Consider the following 22,277-nt stretch of genomic DNA (forward strand, 5'->3'; position numbering starts at 1 on the left):
CCTAGCCAATAGGATCCAACAACACATTAAGAAAATTATTCACCATGACCAAGTAGGATTTATCCCCGGGACACAAGGCTGGTTCAACACTCGTAAATCAATGTGATTCATCATATCAGCCAGAGAAAAACAAAGAACCATATGATCCTCTCATTAGATGCAGAGAAAGCATTTGACAAAATACAGCATCCATTCCTGATCAAAACTCTTCAGAGTGTAGGGATACAGGGAACATTCCTCAGCATCTTAAAAGCCATCTACGAAAAGCCCACAGCAAATATCATTCTCAATGGGGAAGCACTGGGAGCCTTTCCCCTAAGATCAGGAATAAGACAGGGATGTCCACTCTCACCACTGCTGTTCAACATAGTTCTGGAAGTCCTCGCCTCAGCAAGCAGACAACAAAAAGACATTAAAGGCATTCAAATTGGCAAAGAAGAAGTCAAACTCTCCCTCTTTGCCGATGACATGATACTCTACATAGAAAACCCAAAAGCCTCCACCCCAAGATTGCTAGAACTCATACAGCAATTTGGTAGCGTGGCAGGATACAAAATCAATGCCCAGAAATCAGTGGCATTTCTATACACTAACAATGAGACTGAAGAAAGAGAAATTAAGGAGTCAATCCCATTTACAATTGCACCCAAAAGCATAAGATACCTAGGAATAAACCTAACCAAAGAGGTGAAGGATCTATACCCTAAAAACTATAGAACACTTCTGAAAGAAATTGAGGAAGACACAAAGAGATGGAAAAATATTCCATGCTCATGGATTGGCAGAATTAATATTGTGAAAATGTCACTGTTACCCAGGGCAATGTACACGTTTAATGCAATCCCTATCAAAATACCATGGACTTTCTTCAAAGAGTTAGAACAAATTATTTTAAGATTTGTGTTGAATCAGAAAAGACCCCGAATAGCCAGGGGAATTTTAAAAAAGAAAACCATATCTGGGGGCATCACAATGCCAGATTTCAGGTTGTACTACAAAGCTGTGGTCATCAAGACAGTGTGGTACTGGCACAAAAACAGACACATAGATCCATGGAACAGAATAGAGAACCCAGAAGTGGACCCTGAAATGTACGGCCATCTAATATTCGATAAAGGAGGAAAGACTATCCACTGGAAGAAAGACAGTCTCTTCAATAAAGGGTGCTGGGAAGCACATGCAGAAGAATGAAACTAGACCACTCTCTTGCACCATACACAAAGATAAACTCAAAATGGATGAAAGATCTAAATGTGAGACAAGAATCCATCAAAATCCTAGAGGAGAACACAGGCAACACCCTTTTTGAACTCGGCCACAGTAACTTCTTGCAAGATACATCCACGAAGGCAAAAGAAACAAAAGCAAAAATGAACTATTGGGACTTCATCAAGATAAGAAGCTTTTGCACAGCAAAGGATACAGTCAACAAAACTCAAAGACAACCTACAGATGGGAGAAGATATTTGCAAATGACATATCAGATAAAGGGCTAGTTTCCAAAATCTATAAAGAACTTATTAAACTCAACACCAAAGAAACAAACAATCCAATTATGAAATGGGCAAAAGACATGAAGAGAAATCTCACAGAGGAAGACATAGACGTGGCCAACACGCACATGAGAAAATGCTCTGCATCACTTGCCATCAGGGAAATACAAATCAAAACCACAATGAGATCCCACCTCACACCAGTGAGAATGGGGAAAATTAACACGGCAGGAAACCACAAATGTTGGAGAGGATGCGGAGAAAGGGGAACCCTCCTGCACTGTTGGTGGGACTGTGAACTGGTGCAGCCACTCTGGAAAACTGTGTGGAGGTTCCTCCAAGAGTTAAAAATAGACCTGCCCTACGACCCAGCAATTGCACTGTTGGGGATTTACCCCAAAGATTCAGATGCAATGAAACGCCGGGACACCTGCACCCCGATGTTTCTAGCACCAATGTCCACAATAGCCAAACTGTGGAAGGAGCCTCGGTGTCCATCGAAAGATGAATGGATAAAGAAGATGTGGTTTATGTATACAATGGAATATTCCTCAGCCATTAGAAACGACAAATACCCACCATTTGCTTCAACGTGGATGGAACTGGAGGGTATTATGCTGAGTGAAGTAAGTCAATCGGAGAAGGACAAACATTATATGGTCTCATTCATTTGGGGAATATAAATAATAGTGAAAGGGAATAGAAGGGAAGGGAGAAGAAATCTGTGGGAAATATCAGAAAGGGAGACAGAACATAAAGACTCCTAACTCTGGGAAACGAACTAGGGGTGGTGGAAGGGGAGGAGGGCCGGGGGTGGGGGTGAATGGGTGACGGGCACTGAGGGGGCACTTGACAGGATGAGCACTGGGTGTTATTCTGTATGATGGTATATTGAACACCAGTAAAAAATAAGTTTATTAAAAAAAAACAAACAAAATTTCCTTGATGTAACAATTTAGCCTGAACCTCTAGATTTAACTCCCTGCCAATAGCAAGCACGGGGTGTAGAGAAACATGTTAAATACACAACTGAGAAGCAATCACCAAAATCTAGAATGCGGAGGCTATAGGCTTTTTCAATGAATAAATGACAGGAATTGAAACAAAAAGGCAGGGGGGACTATTACAGATTTTAAGACTTAAGAGACACAACAAACCAAATACAGTGTATAAGTCTTACTTGTATCCTCAGATCAAATTAAAAAGATATCAATGAGACAATTGAGTAGTGATGGGCTGGATATTTGGGGTTATTTAAGGGTTACATGGTGTTTTGGCTATTTTTTTTTAAAGAGCTCTTACTTCTTGGGGATACATTCTGAATTGATGAAATGCTAAGCTGTCTTGGAGTTCCTTTAAAATAACCCATTGTGGGGATCCCTGGGTGGCTCAGTGGTTTAGCACCTGCCTCTGGCCTGGGACGCGGTCCTGGAGTTCCGGGATCGAGTCCCACGTCAGGCTCCTGGAGTGGAGCCTGCTTCTCCTTCCTCCTGTGTCTCTGCCTCTCTCTCTCTCTCTGTGTCTCTCTCTCTCTCTGTCTCTGTGTGTGCGTGTGTGTGTGTGTGTGTGTGTGTGTCTGTTGTGAATAAATAAATAAATCTTAAAAAAAAATAAAATAAAATAACCCATTGGTAGTGATGGCAGAGGGCTTTTGGAGGTATAGATCTATCAAGATTGGCCGTAAATTGATCACTATTGGAGCTGGTTCATGGTACATGGGGTTTCGTTGTACTTCTATCTCTATATTTGTGATCATTTTGAAAGTTTCTACAATACAATCACAATTAATATTTTAAAAGTAATGGTGGATTATGTATAGAAAGCCTTGACCTAGAAATAACAACATAGCACAAGGTATAAAGCTTTACTGGATAAGGCGATGCAAAAGGTGAGGAACCAAAAAGGAAGATTAATGAAGAGAATTTCCCTGGAGATTCTGTGCAGGGACATAGCAGAGGGTTCCACAGAAGAAAAGATCTGGTGGTGGTAATGGTTTAGGGGTCCGAGTCCCTAGGAGGAGAAGGGATTCTCATAGAAGGAGGAAGGTGACTTGAAACAGTCAGGAAGGGAGACCATCACCAGGCTAAGAGACTCTAAGGGGCCATTTCTTTCTGGGGGAGTGAGGGTGCATGTACAGAAGCAACATCAATTTTCCTGGGAGCTGGGAGGATCACTAACTCACCTCGCAGGTCTACCAGTTTTTTTTTTTGCAGAGATCCCCCCAAGGATCTTTCAAAACAGAAAGGTGGTTTATATTTCTTCCCACCAGCTACTCCCAACACACATACAGAGAGAATTAAAGAAGACTAAAGGAAGAAGAAAAAAGAGCACTTAACACGGTGGCCAGAATGTAAGGCACAGGCTCCAGCAGCATCAGCCAGTAATCCTGATTGGACTCCTGGCTGTGGGCACAGCCAGGTGGAGGTCCTGGGGAGCAGAGAACATGGCATGAGGTGGACATGTAGCCTCAGCACTGGAGGAGTTCATAGAACATTCTAGAAGAGAATTGCCTCCATTCTTGCTGCTGGGAAAGAGAGAGAGGACCTTTCCTATTTACTCGGACACAAAAGGCAGCAGAACCACCCTTCCCACCTCCCCCTTCTTTTGAAACCTTTCAGAGACACGAGGGTCACTGAGAAATGTCTCAGATAACAGCCAACAGCCTAGCCAGAGGCACGCCCCCTCCCCACCCCACCCCCGGAGGCCAGAAGTCTAGACTCCATTCTGTGTCTGCCACAGCCCAAGGGGCCACGGCCCTGGCCCAGAGGCACAAGGGAGCCAAGAAGACAAACATTTATTTAAAATAGCAAATGTCAGATTGGTTGCTAGAGGAAGCCGGGCCTGGGGCGGGGGGGCGGGGTACTATGGGCAGGTGGGGTGGCAGGGCAGGGCATGGGGAGCCACTGTCTGTGCTGCTGGGCTGCGGGGCATGTGCGGAAAAGAAAGGGAAAGTAGCCGGGAGTGTGGGTTGAAAATGGTTGAGAAGCACTGTTCTTGGGGTTCTTCACACAATGACTTGTAGAAAATGCTAATGTAGGTAGAACATAAGTGGGGGGTGGGGCGGGGGCGGGAAGGAGCACTGCTGTGGGGAGATGGGAAGCCAGTGTCTGCTGCACCTCTGGCCAAAGGGGGTGGTACATAAAGGCGAGGGAAGCAGGGGGTGGGCAGGACATTGCAGCAGCTCCAGCTCAGAGGTTACTGGTGGAACCTGGCCTTGCCTAATGTCTAGACATTTACCTAGTGAGATGCTGGACTCAGGCCCCAGGACGGCTGCCATGGGTCTCCAGAAGTGGGCTGTGAAGTTAGAACATGCTGGATTCCCAGTCACAGACGCTTTCTGGAGTACAGTGCATTTCCAGGAGCATGTGGAACTGGTATGTGCCTCCCGGCCAGCCTCTCCCTCACCCTCCCTCCAAGGACCACTCAAAATCAGGTGAGATCTAGGCATGCCCTCTCTCGGAAAGAGCATTTCTGCACATACAAGTACAGGATACCTGAGATTCTTTCTGAGGTTGTGTGATTCATTCACAAATGCCTCACACGTCATGACCATGCTGGGTGGAGAGACAAAAATGACTTACCAGCCCAAGGAACCCACGACAGAGGGATCCTGTAGGGTAGCAGGAGTCATGGCAGAATCTGTATAATAGGAGGACCCTCAAAAGGGGCCGCTTACCCAGAATGGGTGAGGAAAGGAAGCCAGAAGGTCACACCCAAGCTGAGTCTTAACGTTGTTTTTCAAAGCCAGGAGGGAGAATGGAAGGCGGGATCCTTCAGGCAAAGGAATGCAAGCGTGTGCAGAACTATAGACAGTAGCACATGAAGGGGGTTCAATCCGGTGGTAGCATAAGGGGAGCAGGTAGGGCAGAGCCAGGAGACACGCCTGCTGACCGAGGCAGATGCCACGTCGTGAGAGCCATGTGGGCAACACTTCAAGGTGAGGACTTTATCCGGAAGGATGGGAGTCCCAAGAGGACCTGATAAGGGGTGGGGGCCTTACCACATTCATATTTTAGAAAGATCATGAGGAGCAGTGTGCGGATAAGGCCAAAGGCTGTACCCGTCTGTAATCCAGACAAATACAAGGGGGAGAGCAAGGAAACTAGAAATCCTGAAATTTCAGGGCACAGAGAAATTCTAGGTCTTAGGACCCCTGGAAGCTATTTGTAGAGCTAGGCAGACCCGACATGGGGTGGGTGCGCCGTCTCTCCTTTAGTGTATTTAATCCCAGTTCAGGGAGAGCATGAACCCCAGCGTCATGAGTGGATACTGTTCCCCGTAGGTTTCACCTAGCTAGAGAGTCAGGTGAGAAGGCACCCCCCGCCCCGGGCAGGCAGGCCGACTCCCCTGTGGCTCACTCTGTGTTCCCGTGAGACCTCACACCTACTTCCAGACAGTCTCCGTATCAGGCCGTAACCCGAAGACTTAATACATACGCAGGGGGAGTTTTATATACACGGTTCACGTAGTCCTCCATCCTCACATCTTCTCCATAAAGCATTTGAGGCCAAGTGGTTATGTGGCGTAACCAAGACGCTAGTCCGTATTCACTTACGTATCTGCCTCACTCTACTGGGTCTACTGGGTGATAAGCTCCTTGAGGCCGTGGATTGTGCCTCAGTTTTCCTCCTTTCCTGGTACTTTGCTTATCACCTGACAAAGGCAGTAACTGCTGAATGAATGAATTATGTGGGATGGTTTTTTTTTTTTTCACATACAACACGATTTCATTTATATGAAGTGTTGAGAATAGACAAATCCATATAAAGAGAAAGCGGATTGGTGGTTGTTGAGGCCTGGCGCAGAATACATAGAGAACGGAAAGTGCTTAATGAATATGGTTTTATTAGGGGGTGATGAAAATGTTTTAGCACTAGATAGAGGTGGTACATATAAAACACTGTGAGTGTATTCAATGCCACCCGATTTGATGATTTTTTTAAAAATTCTAAATTTAAATTCAATTAATTAACATATAATGTATTATTAGTTTCAGAGATAGAGTTCAGTGACTCATCCATCTTATATAATGCCCAGTGCTCATCCCATCACGTGTCCTCCTTAATGCCCATCACCAGTTACCCCATCTCCTCCAGCAGCCATCAGTTTGTTTCCTATAATTAACAGTCTCTCATACCTTGTCTCCCTCTCTGATTTTGTCTTATTTTATTCTATCTTCTTCCCCTGTTGTTCCTCTGTTTGTTTCTTAAATTCCACATATGAGTGAGATCATAGGATAATTCTTCCTCTGATGGACCTATTTTACTCAGCTTAATACCTTCCACTTCTATTCATGTCATTGCAAATGGCAAGATTTCATTTTTCTGATGGCTGAGTAGTCGTGCATTATAGATATATAGCCTCTTTATCCATTCATCTATTGATGGATGAACTCTGTGAGATGTTTTAAAGAAGTCGTAAAAGGTTGATTACCTGGACTACATATAAAGAAGGCAGGGTGGTATTATTACCTCTTACTTTGGTAGGGTTGACAGATTGACCAAGTTGTGTACAAGCCTCAAGTCCTTTTTAAAACCAGCCAATAGAACTTCTCGCTTCTTTCCTCAGTCACAATCTAAAGGCAGCAGTTAAGAAATGTCAGGGCACAGAATTCTAGCCAAATATCTCAATTTGCTGCACTCCAGGGAACACTGTGCATGACATATTTATGAGCAAACTGGACCAGACTCTGTAGGGGTCCTGCTTACCTTGAGGGTGAATCTGTGGGCGGGCTCCGCGCTGGGTTACACCACAGGCTCTCACCTGCCAGTGAGCCTCTGACCATGGGAATATCTGGGAACCATGTAGGCAGCACACAGGGCACATGCTGCCTTGAATGATATCAAGGGCTCTGGCAGCAGCTTTGGGAATTAGAACAAGAGACTTTGGGGAATGTTGGCCAGTTGATGGGGAGCCTGCCTAGAGCCGGGGTAGAGAGCCCGAGGAGGAGTCAGTGAAGGAAGTCGGCTCCATCCCTCCTCGAAAGAAGGTCTGGGACGTTCACAAGATCCCCCGAAAGCCAGACCTATTGGAGGAGGCATGTGTCTTGTAAAAGTAACATTCCCCGAAGCCTGAGTTTTACCAACAGCCTAAACATGGCAAGATTTGAGGTGCTGGCTTTTTACATACTTAACTTCCTGTTTCTAAAGGGAAAGAGAGACTCTACCAAGACTTTGTGGCTGTCAGGCTGTTCTCTCCAAACAGTCTGGTGACTTCATTGTGGGTGAATCAGAAACATATGGATCAAATTTCCTTCTAAAATACACTTCGGTTTGGCAATAAAATGAAAATGTGTACAAATATAGCAGATTTTGGTGGCCACCAGCCCTGCAAGAGGGAGGTGGCCCAAATGATCATAACTGCTGAGAGAAAACTTGATGGCTAATGAGCACAGAAAAAACCATGGTGAAAACTGGCAAAGGATTTGGAGACAGCACACCTTGGCTTCCGAAGCTTGTAAGAAAGACAGACTGTTTACAAAGATTCTAGTAGAACTATGTCCTCGAATTTGGAGTCGAAATACTGACTTATAAGTTATAAAGAGAGACCCTTTTAGGAAAAGAGGTGCTACAGACTGGAACGGGACAGACCTGGGGGCTCATCTTACCAGACTGAACGTTCCATTGCTGAATGAATTTAATAATACGGCAGGAGAACTTGTTGATAAGCAGAAACCAACAGAAGCCAAAAGCATAGACACAGGCACAATAAAAATGTTTGTGGTAGCTCTTAGCAGAGGCAACTGGACCCATGAAGAGTGAGAAACATCTTAATGAGACCAAGTTGGCAATTACAGAGATTTAGCCACAAGCAGGGCATCATATGAATTTTTCATCTTTTAGCATCACTTTCCTTAGTAGGACTCATCGTAATGCCATTCATTTATTCATTCATTTATTCTTTCAGCAGTAACTTACCAAGGACCTAGGTGCTAAATACTGAGCCATGCTCTGGGATTCGGAAGTCTTGTTCAAAGATGTACAAGATACAGATTCTTCCCTCTTCCCTCATGCAGTTTGTAGCAAAATACAGAATTAATTTTTAACTGTTTGTGTGCAAATCACAATGTCCTTGATCCTGTACCATCACAGTTTAGTAGAGTAGTTAGGCTCAAAAACTTTGCAATTGTTTTTGTATTTGACCTTGGGTTCTGCAATCTACAAGGTGTGTGACTTTGAGTAAGTTATTTCATCTCACTGAATTTAATTTATTTTTTAAAATATTTTATTTATTAATTCATGACATACAGAGAGAGAAGTAGAGACACAGGAAGAGGCAGAAGCAGGCTCCCTGTGGGGAGCCCGATGTGGGACTCGATCCCAGATCACGCCCGAGCCAAAGACAGATGCTAAAACGCTGAGCCCCCTACGAGTTCCATCTCACTGAATTTTAGTTCTCCCATTTAGCAACTGGAGAAAGACAATCCCTCCCACATCAGACTGATGTGAGGATGAATTCCGGGCGACATAGCACCTGTATTTAACCTTGATCTGGATGCCAAATTCAGAATTAGTCAGATTTCAGTGCAAGAAACACATGCGTTGGGCAGCCCTGGTGGGCTCAGCGGTTTAGCACAGCCTACAGCCCAGGGCGTGATCCTGGAGACCCGGGATCTATCCCACGTAGGGCTCCCTGCATGGAGCCTGCTTCCCCGCCTCTCTCTCTCTCTCTCTCTCTCTCTCTCTCTCTCTCTCTGTGTCTCTCATGAATAAATAAATAAAATCTTAAAAAAAAAAAAAAAAGAAACACATGCGTTACTCCACATGGTCCAGTTCAAAGTGATGTAATGCAAGAAACTGGGTGCTTACAAAAGGATTTGAAGATGTGGAGGAGCAAGAGGCAGGGATCCACAGCTGGGCCTCAGTGGTCAGCAACACAGCTGGAACCCAGAGATCGGGGAGCGTTGGCTAATGTCACTGCTATGATCAGTTGATATATGACAACCCCAAAGCCATGGTCTTGACACAGGAATGCTGAATTCGCCTGCAGCCACTGCCTCTAGTAGCAGATACCTCAGCAAATAGTTTCTCATCTTCCATCTTCAAGATCATGTGGGAGTGTGTATCTATTTGGTGTTTTATTTTCTTGGAGAATCCTAGATGCCAGGGAATCAGCTAATGTCATTTTTTAGCTCTCTAGCCCCTGTAACACAAAAAGGAACATAGTGGTTGATAGAAGTACGTATTGTGTGGCCGCTGACTATATGCAACATTTAAAGTACTTTTCATAGTATTCACATATGATAAAGTCTTAAATGTTAACTATGATTATAATAGATACAAAAATCTATGCCCCAAAAAAGATCTACGCCAGCATTAATAAACTATTATTCTGAGAAGTGAAGATAGTACATATCATATTTCCCTTCTCCCCTTTGTCTAAATTATTTAATCAGGAAATCAGTATGTTCCATTAAGGAATGACTGAAGCCCGGGTAAACTAATGCTCAAAGGTCTAGCCCAGATGTTCTCATCTCTGTTCATTAAGTCACCATTTCATAATAGCCCCTAGGGAGCAAGTGTGGCCAAATAGTAGACAGTAGAATTCCAGTGATTACTCTCTTTAAAAAAAAAAAAAAAAAAAAAAAAAGGAAACCAACCTTCTTATTTGATGCAATAAAGTATGTTATAAAGAAAATGAGTAACTGTAGCAAGATTGTAAATAGAACTCAAGCTCTATCATTAGTATTGACATGGTAAGCACTTTTCCCCCTGGTGGACAATGGCATAAAAAATAAAAAAGTAGGGATGGAAGTTTTTCTTTTTCATTTTTTCACTATGCTTTGGCTTTTTGTTGTTGTTACTTTTTGAATTGTATTGTTAGCTGTTAGTCTCGAATGGCTTTTGGAAGCTTTCAGATTGAATGATGCTTGAGATGAAGCTATTTCAGAGTGTCTGATGAGGACCAATGCATCATATTGAGAGGGCACCGGTTATTCAATGATGTCAAATTGCTTTGCAAGTAGTCAATCATATCCCAGACATCTCAGAGAGGTTGACAAAGGAGGGGGGTGGTTATTTTCACTGTAACAGATGAACTTCGAGAGTGAAAGGGCCAGTGGATGAGCCAGAACGACAATGGGCAGATGCCCAACAGTTTATTCCTCCCCACTCCCCACCAATAACCCATGAGAAATTTTCCAAATCACTTTTTACATATGCCTTGACTGTTGATTCATCAAAGATGTCTTCAATGGATTCACAACTCAAACCACATTGCGTTTTTTTTTTTAAATAAAAAGGACTGAAAATGTGAATATAGTATTTCTTCTATTTTTGCAAATGGATGTGTTCAATGTAAAGCACTGTCAGCAGCTAATACGGTTGTTGATGTGCTCAGATTAACTGGGTACACAAGCAGAACTGTAACATACCCACGTGAAATATGATGAAATGCTTTCACATGCAGTTTGCCTTCTTCCTCCACTTCTTAACAGAAAGAGCTTTTTTGGATACATTTTGTCAACAACGAACAGAGTAAACGGCTTTTTCAAGAGACCAGAGTGTTTTCCTTCTGATTCAGGGTGGATGCCTACAGGAGTATTTCCTTTTAAGTTAAAGCATTTTACATTTTACAAATTCTTTCTATCAATTTACATACTTTTTATCACCACTCTGTTTAATAAGTAACTTTTCTTACCGAAAGTTCATTTCACTGTGTCCCAACCTTTCTGTGATGCTTGGAGAAAAGAAGCAGAGTTCATTTAAAAACACTTTCGTTTATAATGGATGAAACCACAAACTTTTTGTGATGTTAACCCGCTCACAGAAAGAGAATCTGAACTTCAGAGTATTTTGTGTTTGGAGAGAAGGCACACCAAGGAGAATGGGCTCATTTCAATTCAATATACTATAGGAAGGAAAAGATCAAGGAAGAGCTGCTCTTAAAACTGTCAAAATATGAGAATTTGATGGGAAGAAAGAAGGAAAACAGAGCAGTTGGAAATGCAAAGATGAAAGAGTTGGATCCAGACATGTCTATGTAATTTCCCAGAAATGGAAACTGTACTGGCAATTTGGAAAGAGATACCAAGAAACAATATGCATTAAATGTTGAGCATTTCTTGTAGCAATGAACTTGGAAGGCTCATAGAACACATGGCATGATGGTCTTATGATTCATCTACATATGGCCTTATGCTTGGTGACAGACAAAGGGGAAACCAAGTTCCATAAGGAATTAAACACTGAAGAGGAAGCTAAACATGATTTCAGCAAACGACTCTGGGAAGCTTCTAAGTCACCAGTGGAGTATTAACTACCTCAGTCTATGAAATACACATAGGGATAGATCGCATGTGTAATTTCGTTTAATTCTACGTCAAGTCTACTCAATACATATCATTTCTTCTTGTTTCCCTAACGGCCCAAGAGTTTACTTGTCTCAAGTTGCTTAGGTAGCTGGTGGTTGGGTTTGGGTGCAAATAGAACTCTCCCTCCCCCTATGATCCCCCATCCGGCAGAATCATCTCAAGCATTTTGTAAAAAATACAGATTCTCGGGCTCCAGCCCAGAAATTTGGATTCAGTAGTCTAGAGCAAGCTCTGAGGATCAAATATTTTTTAAGTTCTTCCAGTGACTCTGATACATCACTGTCTAGGGGAAAACAATGGCCACAGTTGCAAACAGGTAGCATGAGAACAGTTGAGGATGAGGGGTCTGGAGGAAAGGGGGTGAAGTAGAGGAGCAGGGATATCCCCTGCCGTGTGGCCAGCCTGCACAACTACACCAGCCACAGGGAGCCTCTGAAAATCCTCCTCCATCTGAAGAACTTGCTTTGGCATCACCTGCATTTATGTCTAAGACCCCAGACCTTCCTAGTCAGCCCACCTCCTCCCAGATGGTTCTCAGATACTCCTGTGGTTTGAAACTGTGCCTTCAGAAGCCACAGCGACCATGATAAAATGCTGTTGCCTCACCGTGTAACCCCCAAGATGAATTATGATGAGATATTCAGGTCCCCATCGATAAATGGCAAAACAACAACAAAACAAATCAGGCATTCGAAACTATGGATGCCTTGACTATGTACTTGGCTAGTTATGTGAGCCTGTTTCAAAAAATGAAAAAGTAAACAGTAAATTCAGTAGCAAAATGTGCATCAATCCTGCCCATATTGCACAAATGTTCTTTCTTTTATTCAAAATCGCCTTTACCTTTGGTGCTCTATCACATCAGGCAGAGAAAAGGAAAATACCTGCCTACAATAAGTCTTTGAGATCTCCCAGAAACACACGGGGAATAGCGTAGTATTAGTTTCTAACCAAACTTTATCATGATATTTGTTTGTTTGTTTGTTTGTTTGTTTGCTTAAATTGAAATTCAATTTGCCAGCATATCGTGTAACACCCAGCGCTCATCACGTCACATACCATGATGTGTGTAGCCGACTGGACACAGTCACATCTGGCAAGGCCATGAAACTCGTTCCCATCTCTGGGGTCTTTGGGATGTTGCCTCATGATTGGCCTTACAAGAGAAGAGACTAGGCCAAGCAGCAGCAGTTCCCCGAGTGGAGCAAGTCTGTGCCATTACTGCTGGCTGTTCCTCAAGAGGGGGCACGCACAGAGCACGGGGGGTGCGCTCTCTGATTTCACAGCAAAACTAAAGACAACGGTTCTGTTGGAGGACTCCGATCCAGGGCCACGCCGTACTCATTTTTCCAGTGAGTTCCAGTCAAAGTGTGGGAATGGGAAGCAGAGACAAGGAAAGCGGGCGGTAGAGCAAGGCTTAAGACATGAAGGAGAAGGAGAGCGACTCTGCATTTTTATCACCTCACTCAGCATGTCTGTGAGCATCTACAGTGTTCCAAGCCCCCGGCCAGGGGCCCTGGGGGCCAGTGCACCAGGCCCAGGTGCTTCTTGCCCCCTGGAACTTGCAGGTGTGTGGGGAAGCCAACTGACACACCGAATAATTTCAAAGTTTTGTAAGAGCTAGAGAGAAAGGCTTTTCAGGGAGGGAAGGGCATGACCTGCAGTGTGAGCTGAGTGTTCAGTCCACGGCGCCAGGTGCTCAGTCAGTTGAGCATCTGCCTTCAGCTCAGGTCACGATCTTGGGGCCCTGGGATGGAGCTTGCATGGGGCCCCCTGCTCAGGGGGGATCCTGCTTCTCCTCACCTTCTGCCTGTCACTCTGCCTACTTGTGCTCTCTCTCTTTGTCAGATAAATAAATAAAATCTTAAAAAAAAAAAAGAAAAGAAATTCGGTGCATCAGCCATGCACCAGGGTGGGGGACGGAGGGCGGAACAGTAAAGGGGTCACCGCAGCCGCCCTGGTGAGACTCGAGGGTGGCCCGGCCCGCAGGACGGCGGGAGGGCAGGAGGCCGCTGGCGCACCGTGCGTCGGGGGCAGCTCCCACGGGCGGTGGGGCAAGCAGAGCCCCACGTGGAATAGGAGGAGGCCGGAGCATCTCCGGAGGCTTCCACTCAGCCACCTCTGTCCTCGCCGAGACCCCTGCTCCCGCTTCGGCGACCGTCTCCCCTCCAGGAGCCCCTCCCTGCTCGGGCCGGGCTGGGCGCGCGCCCAGGGCCGCGGAGAGCGGGGGCATCCCGCCCGCGCAGTGCCTGCCCCCGAGGAGGAAACGCCCGGGACGAGGGGCACAGGAGACGAGAAGCCACGGGGGGAGCTTCTCCACCGGCAGGAGATGGGGCAGGGAGCCCCGAGTGCAGGAGCAGCGGGCGGGGCGGGAGCCCCAGGGCCAGCGCGGGCCGGCACCGCCACCAGCCCCGGCTCCTGCACCAATGCTCACCTCGAAGGCAAACCCTCCCTTCGAAATTCTTTGGCCCGGTGGCAAGGCTCCGTCCCTCCCCGACGCTGCAACGCGGAGCTCCCAGAGTAGGACGCGATTAAAATAGATGCTCAGGGGGCCCCGCCGCTCCGCGGTGTAGCGCCCGCCTTCCGCCGGGTCGTGGTCCTGGAGCCCCCGGATCGAGCCCCGCGTCGGGCTCCTTGCCTGGAGCCTGCTTCTCCCTCTGCCTGCGTCTCTCTCATGAATAAATAAATGAAATATTTAAAAAAGATAGATGCTCAGAACTACAGAGCTGAAGCTTAGATACCTACTAAGGGAAGCTGAGACTTCTGAAAGAAAGACTGTCTTAATCGGGAGAGTTGCTGCCTTCCCTTCCCTTCTCATCCCCTTCCTTCCTCCCCTCCCTTCCTTCCTCCCCTCCCTCCCTTCCTTCCTCCCCTCCCTCCCTTCCTTCCTCCCCTCCCTTCCTTCCTTCCTCCCTCCCTCCCTCCCTTCTTTCCTTCCTTCCTTCCTTCCTTCCTTCCTTCCTTCCTTCTTTCCTTTCCTTCCTTCCTTCCTTCCTTCCTTCCTTCCTTCCTTCCTTCCTCCCTCCCTCCCTTCTTTCCTTCCTTCCTTCCTTCCTTCCTTCCTTCCTTCCTTCCTTCCCTTCCTTCCTTCCTCCCTCCCTCCCTCCCTTCTTTCCTTCCTTCCTTCCTTCCTTCCTTCTTCTTTCCTTCCTTCCTTCCTTCCTTCCTTCCTTCCTTCCTCCCTCCCTCCCTCCCTCCCTTCTTTCCTTCCTTCCTTCCTTCCTTCCTTCCTCCCTCCCTCCCTCCCTTCTTTCCTTCCTTCCTTCCTTCCTTCCTTCCTTCTTTCCTTTCCTTCCTTCCTTCCTTCCTTCCTTCCTTCCTCCCTCCCTCCCTCCCTCCTCTTCCTTCCTTCCTTCCTTCCTTCCTTCCTTCCTTCTTTCCTTTCCTTCCTTCCTTCCTTCCTTCCTTCCTTCCTTCCTTCCTTCTTTCCTTTCCTTCCTTCCTTCCTTCCTTCCTTCCTTCCTTCCTTCCTTCCTTCTTTCCTTTCCTTCCTTCCTTCCTTCCTTCCTTCCTTCCTTCCTTCCTTCCTCCCTCCCTTCTTTCCTTCCTTCCTTCCTTCCTTCCTTCCCTTCCTTCCTTCCTCCCTCCCTCCCTCCCTTCTTTCTTTCCTTCCTTCCTTCCTTCCTTCCTTCCTTCCTTCCTTCCTTCTTTCCTTTCCTTCCTTCCTTCCTTCCTTCCTTCCTTCCTTCCTCCCTCCCTCCCTCCCTCCCTTCTTTCCTTCCTTCCTTCCTTCCTTCCTTCCTTCCTTCTTTCCTTTCCTTCCTTCCTTCCTTCCTTCCTTCCTTCCTTCCTTCCTTCCTCCCCTCCCTCCCTCCCCTCCTTCCTTCCAAGGAATACTGGAAGGATGTCAAGGAGCTCAGGCTACTGTCCAGAAATTTGGGCCAGATGGGCTTTTTGAGGTTGCTGGTGCTGAGACGTGGCCACAGAGATTTGTGTAGGGGAAGTACATCCTGATCTACCTGCTGACGTTCACAGACTGCTCTGCTGAGCAGAGTAGCTGCTGCAAGAATTGTTATGACTTATTTTCAGAAAGATTTTTTTTTCCATTTGGCTCTTTGTCACTACAACTGAGAACCATGCTTTACAGTTTTTAAGAGCTGTGCTCAGCCCTGCACGTCCCTACACCCAGGTAGGCCTGTGGCAGACAGGCACACGCCCAGGTGACACCCTGAGATGCCCTCAGAGCTCAGACTGACGGCGCAAGCAACCCTCAGGAAAGCCCTGCTGCACCTGTGTGACCCCTGGGAAACCATCTGGAAGCCAGCCTCTGGAGGCACACTGCTATCCTGGCCGGTCCAAACCATGTCCTTCGTGTTTTTCTTTTTCTTGTCACACAGGTGCATAGACGTACGCATCATACACAAGGCTACTGAGTCTCTGGAAACGGTTCCCCCTTGCGGCTGCGGCCTTCGGTGTGGGGGGCAATGTAGCTCAACACTCATGCTGGAGACGTGTTCACATCCTGGAGGGGAGTATGGGGGAGTGTCTCTTACCACTGGTTTCTTCAGCCTCTGACTCTCTTTCCAAAGGCACATCTCTCAAGAGAGCGTGTTTCAAATGCTGGATGTCTATGAAGCTCTTTACAAACATTAACAGGCGAATGGTTGGTTTAGATGAAGTGCTCATGTATTGCTCTGACATAAGCAGGGAGGGCCCACGGTATACATTTTTTGTCTTTCTTTTAGGGAGAAATGAGAAATTATATTCCAGATGATCCAGCCTTTTATGCTAGGATAGAGGGGTGTGACGAAGGAACCAGGATTTTTAAAAAGATTTAAATTTGGAACTTTTGTGAGGTGCATGCAAATTGGCATGTGGGCTCATGTTGATCTTTAGAAAGGAAGGCAAGTCTGGAGTTTACTTTCCACCTTCAGATTCATGCTTCTCTGCTTTGAGCAGACCCCACAGTACCGAACTTCTTTATGAGCTCCTAATTATAAAAAATAGAGTGTCGCTAATAACAATGATAGTGGAAATAAGTCAGCGTCTGTCCAAAAAACCCAAGAAGACAGGCCGTATCTGAGTTTTTAATGGCCACGTGTTAGAAGTCTTTATAAATAAAGTCATATGGAATCCACACTCATATTTCTTCTGTATGTCCATACATTACACAAGCAAATGTATTGACAATATCAGCTATCGAATTATTTAAATCACTTGGCATCTCATGCGCTTTTTCTGTGGGGTGATCATGGTGTTTGAATATCAGTTCTAACACAGCCTATGACATAGCTTTTAACTACATCGTGGCCACGTAGCAGGGGAGTGAAGCAGGCATAAGCATCGCTGGCCACAAACCCCTCTTGTGCCTTATACAGCTGTGTGCTTTTGAGACAGTGACATGACCCCCCAGACATCAGTTTCCTCATCTTTAAAAAAGCACAAATAATAATAGTACCTTCATAGGACTGGTGTGAGGGTTAAGTTAGATAAGGTAGGGAGGCAAAGCCTAGTGTTTCGTCCATAGTAAGTAGTTAATAAAAGCCAACTTTAAGACACATTTGTGCATATACTTCATACGGCTGGAAGGAAATCTATATGTATATATACATGGATCGTATGTGTGTCATATACGCATAAATGTGGTTATTTGGGGGTTATGGGATTATAGGAGATTTTAATTTTCTGTCTCTATTTTTCAAGTTTTCTAGGAGGAGTTTATCATATATTTATAATGTCATAAAATCCTTTTTAAAAAAAGATTTTATTTATTTATTCATGAGAGACCCAGAGAAAGAGGCAGAGATACACAGGCAGAGTGTATGTATCCGGAGCCTGATGCAGGACTCCATCCCAGGACCCCGGGTTCATGACGCTCAACAGCTGAGCCACCCAGGTGCCCCGACGTCATAAAATCTTTTTAAAAGACACCAGGCAGGGCGAGTGACTTCTTAGTACAGTTATGGCAAGAGCAAAATCACAGGTAAGCTTCTTTGCCTTAAAAAAAAAAGGACAAAAAAGTGAAAAGGTAAACCATACCACGTGGCTCCTACTGAATAGCAGAGATCTCAAGGGAACAAAAGCTGGAAATGAGTTGAATAAGCTAAAAGCAAAAGAAGGGGCAGGGCAGCCAAAGACAATGAGGTAAAACCTAGAGGCCTTCAGTTTACTAAGCCGTTCCAGCAGGTCTTCTCCAAGGCACTGGCATTTTAAAACTGCAGCAGAATGAGCCTTTCTTGGAAAGCGCGTACCTTAAAAGATCCAGAAAATGAAGAGCCACAGCCTTGTTGAAGCGCTAAGGGGAAGCAGGGAATCAACAACAGATTAAAGTCCCTTTCGATTTTTTTTTTTTTTTTTTTCTAGGAGCCAAGTGGCATGGAAGAGCTGAAAACAAATAGAAACTTTGCAGCCCTGCTGCCGAAGGTGGGCGCCGCTTTCGGCAGGTCCCTTATATGTGGGCACCGGGTCCGTGAATTTTTGCTGCGAAACCCGCGTTCGCCGCGCTGCGCTCGCAGGGCTCTGCCAGCAGCCTCGGGTGGGAAGCTCCACGGCCGGCTCCTCCCCGCTCCCCGGGTTCTGCTGCTGCCCCATCACAGGCTGGGCACGGCGACCTGCGCCAGAGCAGGCCAGGGAGCCAGGGGGGCTGCTGCTCCGCCTGTGCCCCTCTCTGGGGTGCCCACGCCATCTGCGGAGCAGAGAGAAGTTGCTGGGCCCTTTACCGGAGGGGATCTCACTCTTCCCACCCCCTTCCCCTCCCTCCCTTCCCTTCCTCCCTGCAGTCCTCCATCCGCTCCCGCCCGCCCTCACCTCCCTCCCTCTCCATCCCTTAGGGGCCATCCAGTGCTTCACGCCCTGTGGATATAAAGACTCCTAAGGCCTGACCCACGCTGATACGACATTTTCACTCTTTTTGTTTTTAGCTCCTAATTACACTCTAGGATCCACGTAGTCGCTCCTGTTTATGAAGTGTTTCTTATGTGTCTGGCATTTTCACGGAGGTTATTTTACTTAATCCCATCTTCTACCCAGAGGTAGGTATTATACAGATGATTGAGTGTAGGCTCAGAGGGTTTAAATATCTAACCCAGGGGCACTCATTTCCTACGAAGGAGTCAGAAATTTATTTATTTATTATTATTATTTTTTGCCTCCAAGTTCAGTGCTTTTTCTGCTGGGCCTATATATTGACTGCAAAGGACCACATCCATACTTTTATGTTTTTTGCCTTTTCCTTTTTTTTTTTTTTAATTTGTAAATTTGTTTGTTTTTGCTTTTTGCCTTTTTCATACTACACTACACATATAGTGTACACTATAAATATTTGTATGGAATTAGGTCCCAATTGTATTAAAATGGTCTGCGCAATTTATTCTTTCATGTGCTTGTACTTGGCGGCATTGTTCAGAATTTTCACGTGTACACACATTGTTCACATACTGGAAACTGGTCAATGTTTTACTGCTTATGTGCAGACGGCAAGGTGCATAGCCAGGAGCTGACATATAAACATCAGTAGGGATTTGTATGTGTTCTGAAAGCATGCTTACTTTGCTTGGAGCTGATTACAGAGGACACACAGGAGAGAAAGATCCTCAGTGTCCAAGTAAGGATCAAGATTACTCTTGAAATCATGATAGAAAGGCCAGATTTTTTTTCTTTTTTTTTTTTAGTTTTGAGAAATTAAAAAAAATTTCTAAAATGCCAAAAAAAGGTAATCTGACACATACCCAGGTACCCATCACCCAGAAATGAAAATTGTCAACATCTTGTCATACTAGTTCCAAGATTTTTAAGATGAAAGTTAGAAAGCATTATAAAGTTGAAATCTCTTTTGCTTCCCTCTCCAATCCAAACTCCTCTGCCACTGCACTCCGGTAGGCACCATCAAAGTCTAGGTTGCAATCTATCTTTCGTATAGTTACGTGGACGATTCATACCATTATTTTGCGTTTACTATAAAATATGCATAGGGTGTCATACTGCTTGCACCATTTTGCAACTTGCTTTGACCCCTTGAGAACATCACTGTGTTTTTGAGCTCCGTGTTGAAATATAGAAATCTAGTCCATTCCTTTAAGTAGCTGTGTAGCATTTTTTATATGAGCAAAATAATTGTTCATGCCTTCTCCCACTTCAGTTCATGGACTCTAAGATCGTTAGAAATGATACTGCAGTGGAAGTGCTAACACAATTCTAGTCCTCACACGTGTACTCAAGCCCTGTAAGGTATCTACCTAAGTAGAATGGCTGAATGGTACACAAGGGGCATGCTGAATTTTATCACAATTTGGCAAATTACTCTCTGAGGTAGTTGTACCAATACACTCTCACTACCAGTGCACTTAAGTGCCTGCTTCCCCATACCCTTTTCCATGCTGGATGCTGGCAGACTTTAATGTTTGCCAATCTGTGAGCTAAGCAAGGGCATCTTTTTATTTAGGTTTTCATTTTCCCAATTTACTAGGATAATCTAGTGCCTTTTCATGCTTATTGGCCATTCAGATTTCTTCCTTTGTGAAGTGTTCAGGCATGCGCTTTGCCAACTGCTATTGGGTGATTTGGGGAGTTTTTTTCTTATTAACATAAAAGAGAAATCTGTTCTGGATACCAATCATTTAGCTGTTATTTGGCCATTGCAAATATCTTTTTTTTTGTCCATTGTCAAGTTCATCATCACATTTTTTTTTTTCCCTTTAGGAAGGGCATACAAGGTCATTCGAAATGGGTGAAGGGCATTTTTTTCTTCTTTAACCCAATGCAAGATGCCATACCTAGTCTCTGCAATTAGCTGAACAATTTTCTGCAGATTTGAGCAAAACTTCCCTACAAAGGCCTTCAAGGTTCTTCCCCAAATCTGAAGAGTAAACCCCTCTTGGCATTTTGGGAGTTAGATGGAGACAAACTGCTACAGCTAGGTGAGCGAAACAAGAGAAATAGATTCTCCGTTAATATACCAGTAGCTGAACAGAACCCACCCTTCTCAAAATGGCCTCAAAGTAATTTGAAAGGAGTTTCTGTAGGTGAACTTATCACTTAGTGATCACTGTTTAGGCATCTCAGATTGAAAATTTTAACTTTGAGTCCATGGAGTCCTTCTACTTTTCCCCCGTCTTACTAAGAGCAGGTTTCAATTATGTAATTATGGTTAAAGAGGCCTGAATAGTTTTTACTCTTATGCCTTCACCCTGATTGGATAATGGTTTGCAATGACTGGTTGAGAGCTGTGGAAACACAAATATAGGCCAAAAGCTTGGCTATCTATGTAAATATTTACAAATATGCTCAACTATAATCTCTGTGAGGTGAGGGCCCATATTTACCATATTCACAACGGTTACAGCCTCAGTGTTCAACTGGGTTGCTAATCCTAGTTCGTGGGCATGTGCAGAACATTCCCAGTTCACAGCTCTTTATTGAATCCTAAATCTGTTTTAGGCACCCTGTATTCTGTGAGCTTGGTGTAATCTGAGTGACCACTTCAGACAAAGTCCCCGCCCTCATGAAGGGTCCATTGTAGTGGCAGGAGAGAGGAGTGACACTAAAGAGAAGTGAAATGGGATAGAGTTGTGGAGTGGTGGGGTAGGGGCAGGAGAGTTTCTGTTACAGAGACTGTGGTCTGAGAAGCCTCTCTAGGAGGGGTCCCAGTGAATTCAACAACATTTACTAGACAGAGAAAGAAGCAGTCACAGAGGTAGATTAAGATATAGCAAGCCACAGAGTCAGGGCTCCAGAACAGTTACTTCCAATTCAAAAAGTAAGCTCAGACTATGCATTTTCATTTGGGGCAGTTTATGTGAGTTTTTATTTTTTTTGTGTGGTCAATAAGCATGAAAATTTATTGATTTTAAAATAGAAGGAACTAATGATGCACTTTAAAATATGCTCTTTTTTGGGGGGGGGAATAGTTTATACCCAGAGAGAACAACTGGCTTCTACAGATTGGAGGGGGCTAACGGTCTAAGCATTTTGTGTATTTCTGACCACGTCTGTCTCCTACAGCTCACTCCCCCAGGGTCCATCTTCAAGCCCTGCTGAGTGTTCTCATTCTGCAAGCAACTACAAACTACAGCTCGTGGGAGGATTTCACCAAAAAAAAAAATCATTGGAAACCAAATTTAAAGTGCAGCACGGAGTTTATGGGCAGAAACTGCAGATCGCACAAACAAAACATGACCGTGATGAAGATTTTCTGGATAACTGATTTAATGCAGACTTCCTCCTTGTTCCCTTTATTTCGAAAAAAATGGTTTCGAGTCCTTAAGAGTATCTAGTAGGTGTTGAGTGTTTCTTGCGGCCTCCCCTCAGTGACTGCCTAAAGGGGAAAAAATCAAGCTATTCTGGGTTTTGTTTTCTTAGCCAAATGCTTCAATCACGACTGTTTTAAGAAGTACCTTTTGTTGGGTTTCATTGTTTTGTTTATTTTGCTTTAGTCAGTACAGGCACCTCCAAATTTCCTCCTGTGACCATTTTCTCCTCCGCCCCCCGCCCCCAGTCATCGTCCGACCTGGCTGGTGGGGCGGGGGTGCGGGTCT

The 22,277-nt window shown here is 45.1% G+C and overlaps 1 long non-coding RNA gene across 1 annotated transcript; it reads left to right on the forward strand.

Annotated features, from left to right (window-relative positions):
* Positions 1-18,106: 18,106 nt before the first annotated feature.
* LOC121482071 lies at positions 18,107-21,871 on the forward strand. The gene is made up of 3 exons (XR_005985512.1): positions 18,107-18,168; positions 18,666-18,776; positions 21,745-21,871. It is a non-coding gene; the product is annotated as an uncharacterized LOC121482071 (long non-coding RNA).
* The last annotated feature ends 406 nt before the right edge of the window (positions 21,872-22,277 follow it).

The sequence above is a fragment of the Vulpes lagopus genome, chromosome 2 (genome assembly GCF_018345385.1).
Source record: "Vulpes lagopus strain Blue_001 chromosome 2, ASM1834538v1, whole genome shotgun sequence".
Classification (NCBI taxonomy): Eukaryota; Metazoa; Chordata; class Mammalia; order Carnivora; family Canidae; genus Vulpes; species Vulpes lagopus.